Raw genomic sequence first — 6,000 nt, 5'->3', positions numbered from 1 at the left:
TTTGGCCTGATCCAACATTGGCATCTCTTATGTTCTTATGTTCTTATGTTCTTATGAAGTGAAATAAATAAAATTAAAATAATATTTTTAAATTAAATATTTAGTTTAGAAAAATAAAATAAAAAATAGGACAGGGCGATTAAGAAATAATAATAACAATAACAACAACAACAATTGATACAAGCTGTCCTGTGTATCACAGGCAGCACAGTAGGGTTGCCAGCCTCCAGGTGGGGCCTGGAGATCTCCCGCTTTTACAACTGATCTCCAGCTGACCGAGATCAGCTCCCCTGGAGGAAATGGCTGCTTTGGAGGGGGACTCTAGGGCATCGTGCCATGCTGAGGCCCCTCTCCTGGATCCACCCCCAAAGTCTCCAGGTATTTCCCAACCCAGACCTGGCAACCAATGCTCCCTCTAAGGTGTGGAGACCTGTGAGCACAAATCCTACTGCCTTGAATGCATGATATGTTGTGAAACATCTGATTGAAAAGCTATGTTAAGCTTCGTCCTGGGCTAGGATCCAAATCCATCCAATCGTATTGCTAGCCCTGGAAGCCCCTAGCCAATCACTTTACAGCAAGCTCCCTGAGCGGGAACGTCCGTGATTGGTCCTTATCTGAACAACCGTATTGGTTGGTATTTGTACAGTGGGTGTGGCTACATTAGCCGGGAGAGTTTAAAAGCAGGACTTCTGCAATGTAAAAGCTGAACTGTTCTGTTCTGGCTATCAGATGTTGATCTGTGTTGGAGTGGTGTTCAAGTTGAAGAATAAAGTTGTGTTCTTGCTGAATCACTCTCCGACTTAAGCGAGCGACTTAACAGTGAGCTACTGGCATTAAAGTCGTGAGCGAGCGATTCGGCTACCGCATCAGTTAGTTTGCTCTGAAGCCCTCCTTTCTTGAGTGGAGACAAAAATCTGTGAGCCGGAGGCTAAAAAACTGCTGGCAACCCTACAGCACAGAGATATTACAAATAATTAGATAAATAACAAAAAAACAGAGATTTTCCTGCCTTCACCTTCTGGCCCTCCTAATCCCCAGGAGAAACTGCGACTCGCCGGATACGACACAGAAATGTTTGTTTGTTTTTAACCCATTGATCTCTTCATAGCTCTTTTTAACGGCCTGTCCTCTGTTTTTCGGATTTTTTATAAAGGTGAACAAAGGTGGTTCTGTGGTTTTTTATAGCCCTGACTTGTCTTTTATATTGATGCTTTTTTAATAGTATGATTTATGGCATTGTTTCATTTTATTTTTTATTCACTAGATATATATATATATATATATATATATATATATTAGTCGCCGTTCACCCAAAGGGTGCCATAGTAATCCTCGTTACTAGGTATGGTTGTGAAAGTTGGACAATGAAGAAAGCTGACAGGAAGAAAGTGGATTTATTTGACATGTGGGGTCGGAGAAGAGTTTGACAGATTTCGTGGGCTGTCAAAACGAGCTGGAAATATTCCTTTTTTCCATTTTTAAAGGGGATGCGGGAAGATGCAGAGTAACTTGTGAAGGATCTTGGGTTGACAAATCATTTCCCATTGCTGAACTTTTCCCCTGAAGTGAGGTAGAAGTAGATGAAGTCTTGTGGGCTGTCAAAAAGACCAGTCAGTGGGTTCTAGACCAAATCAAGTCTGAACTTTCCCTAGAAGCTCGAATGACCAAACTGAGGCTATCAATCTTTAGTCACATTATAAGAAGACAAGAAGCGGTGGCGCAGGCAGTAAATGCCTGCAAGTTAATCTATCTCCGAACAGCCTTAATAGCTGTTCGAGTCCCACTGCGGCCGGGGTGAGCTCCCGGCCCTTGTCCTAGCTCCCGCCCACCCAGCGGCTCGAAAACCCCTAACGGCAATTAGACAAATGGGTACCCACTCCTTAGGAGTGGGGGGCACCCTACCTCCAATACCTGAGGGCGGCAACGGCAGCTGGACGATGTGGCGAACAATGAGCGGCGAGCCGGCAGAAAGGACATGGCGACGGATCGGCGGCAGGCAGCAGCCGACTCGTGAGGCAATTGGTCCAGGCAGCATGGAGGCGTGGCGACGTAAGCACGGTCGGAGCCTGCGGGACAGAGACCAGTCGCGACTTCATCGTGCAGCCTGGCGAAAAGGACCATCCCGGGGAGCCGAGCAGAAGGACACTACCGCCCCTGGTTCCAGCAAGATCCCCCCACAGACAGTCCTACGCTGCTTAGGTGCCTGGTAAGGTATCCATCTCCCCTGAAATGTGTGTGGCCCTAGTTAGGTGATTGAATGTATATGTGCACGGCTTTTTTTGTAGAAAAAGCCCAGCAGGAACCCATTAGCATAATAGGCCATACCCAACAGCAGGAACCCATTAGCATATTAGGCCACACCCCTGACAGCACAGCTCATTTGCATATTAGGCCACACACACCCATGTTACCAGAAGTGTGGTCATCCAGCCACACCCACCTTTTGCTTCTTATTCTCTTTACCTTGTTTGTTGTCAAAACCCAGGGCTTTTTGCATGTTAGGCCACACACCCCTAATTGTAGCCAATCCGAATGAGTTTCTGCAGTTGGGTGTGGCCTATTATGCTAATGAGTTCCTGCTGGGCGTGGCCAACTTGGGAGCCAGCTGGAACTCCGTGCCTGTGCGTTCCTGCCCAAAAATAGCCCTGTAATATGTGTAAACCACTCCGAGCCTCCGGAAAGGAGCGGTATAGAAATGTAATGAAGTGGGGAAAAAGGAAAAGACAATAATGCCAGGAAAAGTTGAAGGTGGGGGAGAAGAGGAAGATCCAACATGAGATGGATGGATTCAACCAAGGAAGCCGCTTACCTCAGTCTTCAAGACTCCATCAAGGCTGGTAACAACAGGACGTTTTGGAGAGCGTTAATTCATAGGATCCTAATAAGTCAGAAGTTACTGGACTGCACAACACACACCTTATTCTCCTCCCCCAGATTTCTTAAACTCATACCGTCGTAGGAATGTAACATGAGTGGGTGAGTGTAGATGACACATTTCCAGGGAAAAAAGATTGCCGTTGAGCAAACGCCGGAGCACGGCGGAAGACAGGAGGGCCTGGCGTGATGTGGTCAATGGGGTCGCGAAGAGTCAGACTTGACTGTGCGACTGAACGACAGCAAGAAATGTCGGTGATAGTTCAGGCCAAAGTTAGATCTGTAGAAGCGCATAGCCAAACAAGTTGGAACGGCAAGTGTGGAGGGAAAACATAACGTGAAAGCCAGTTCTGGAGAAAAGGAGGAGATTGGATTTATACCCCACCCTTGACTGGGAGTCTCAGAGTGGATTACCCCTCCCCATAACAGACACCCTGCGAGGTAGGTGGGGCCGAGAGAGCTCTTTCAAGAACTGCCTTGAGAGAACAGCTCTGAGAGAACTATGGCTTGCCCAAGGTCATCCAGCAGCTGCAAGTGGAGGAGTGGGGAATCAAACCCGGTTCTCCCAGATTAGAGTCCGCGCACTTAACCGCTACACCAAACTGTGTATATAAGTAGCTCAACTTATTTCTTCCTGAGACGTTTGATGAATATTAACTGAAGTACGCTTTTATGTCTTGAATTTCTTTATTAACATATATTCAAGGACTATTCCAATCAAGCAGCAGTGACAGAAGCTTTCTTAACGGCTACTACAATTTGTTTTTTTAATATTCACAAAAGAAACACGCATTGGTTTCACCAGTTTCTGTTTGGAATTGTAATCTGGACACAGAGGCAGTGCAGGTGCTGACCAGCAAAGGAATAGAAGTATCCTCTTTCGAACAAAGCAGAGGGTTGCGATGTCTTACAATCTTCTTAATACTGAGCAACATTATGTAATATGTTTATTCATGCCAGTAAACCACCTTAACATCACCTCTGGCTCTGTCTTGGGAGAGATCTGTGCATAACAGAATTATTAGGTGGTTAATTTCTGATTCCAAGAACGAAATGCACCAAAATTAGATTTTCGTTTGATTTCTCAGCATGGTAAATCACGCGACGTTAAATTATCTTTTAGTTGCCGATATCTCTGGGTTGGACACCCCCCCCCAACAGATCTGTTCCACCAATGGGAGCACTTTCCCCAGGCCAAAGAGCCTTCCCTTGATGCGAGAAACCCCTGCCTCACGCACATACTCTACCAGCATCTCACATAGAAGAAGAGATTGGATTTATACCCCGCCCTTCACTGGGAGTCTCAGAGCGGCTTACAAACTCCTTTTCCTTCCCCTCCTCACAACAGACACCCTGTAAGGTAGGTGGGGCTGAGAGAGCTCAGACAGAAACTGCTCTTTTTCAAGAACAGCTCTTATCAGAACTATGGCTTGCCCAAGGTCATCCAGCAGCTGCAAGTGGAGGAGTGGGGGATCAAACCCGGTTCTCCCAGATTAGAGTCCGCGCCCATAACCACTACACCAAACTGGGTATATGTCAAGTTGGTAAGAAAACCAGTGTACAGTGCCACATTGACACCTTCCCTTTTTTAGGTGTACACACCAGAGATTTTAAAGGTGTGCTTAGAATGTAATTTGTGGGCTCTTTCGCATCCCCCTTTTCCTTGCTTGTGTGTCCCTATTGCTTGAGGCGGTTTCTCTTCTGCATGTGTTTCGCTCCCTCTAGTGGTGGATTGAATAGTACGTCCCTGTATGTCTGGCATAGTTGATATGCTTGACACACAGCGATATATCAAATTGACCACTAGGGGAAGCAAAACACGTGCGGAAAAGGAAAAAAAATCCCCCAAAGCAATAGGGACACACGAGCAAGGAAAATGAAAATGTGGGAGAGCCCCTGTGAATGAGACAGATGTTTGAAAACAAGTGCATCTTTCAGGTCATGTCCTCCCGCTCCTTTTCTAATGTCTGCTCTCAGCGGCCAGGCTGGGTTTGCTTGCCATATAATCTTTGAGACGGCCCCACGAGATAACAGAGATAATTTAACATCCGCTTTGGGAGCAACTTGATCTCTAGACCAAAACTTTGTAAGCCTTTTTGCTTGCTAGCCACATCATAGCTGATACGAAGTTTCTTTCTCGTTCAACTTCTTTGGAAGTTTCTTTCCTCGTTGTCTTTGACGGTCCGTTGGGTAACCTCATCTTTCTCACTTATTTAAGGCACTTTGGCTGAACGTCAAGCGATTTGGCCTAGGACAAGAGTTCCCGTAATGTCTGATGCTCAGATGTTTAGGTAGTCGGAAATGTGAAACTCAAGCTCCGCTGATCAGGGTAGGTGTGGAATGTGCCCCCAGGCCTCGAAGAGAACTAGTTTTGAAATCAGGCGAGCAAATAACCACTTTCTCCTACCTTGTCTCTCCTCGCTATTTCTGACCCTGGTATCCCCAAGTTCCAAAGGAAGATGACTGGCCATCTGTTGAGCAAGGGTCACTGGGGGAATGAGGGGTAGCTGTGAATCAAAGAATCATAGAGTTGGAAGGGACCTCCAGGGTCATCTAGTCCAACCCCCTGCACAATGCAGGGAATTCACAAATACCTACCCCTACACCCCCAGTGACCCCTGCTCCATGCCCAGATGACGACAAAAAATCCTCCAGGATCTCCAGCCAAAATGGCCTGTGTGTTTCCTGCACTGTGTGTGGGGTTGGACTAGATGACCTTTGGGTCCCCTTCTAGCTTTATGTCTCTATTGATTACGGCATTGAGGGTGTGCAGCCCAACATGTTCTGTTCTCCATCATGACCTCCCACCCTTAGGGCTACAAAATTTGGATGCAGTAGACAAGCACAAGAGTCCAGGAGCACCTTAAAGATGAACAACATTTGTGGCAGAGGGGGACCTTTTGTGAGTCATGGCTCACTTCTTCAGGTGCTACTGGGCAGGGGGTTCCTGCTCTTTTCTCCTGCTACAGGCAGAGTAACGCGGCTACCCATCCCATCTTGAACATTTGGATGCATGTTGAATTCCTATCCGAGCCCCTTCCAGCCTGCTACTGGGAGTTGCCAACTCTGGACTGGGAAATTCCTGGAGACTTGGGGGTGGATCCTGGGAAGGGGGGGAAATCT

This window comes from Gekko japonicus, unplaced genomic scaffold (genome assembly GCF_001447785.1).
Source record: "Gekko japonicus isolate JY-2015 unplaced genomic scaffold, Gekko_japonicus_V1.1 scaffold142, whole genome shotgun sequence".
NCBI classification, from domain to species: Eukaryota; Metazoa; Chordata; class Lepidosauria; order Squamata; family Gekkonidae; genus Gekko; species Gekko japonicus.
This window is presented reverse-complemented; position numbering follows the sequence as displayed.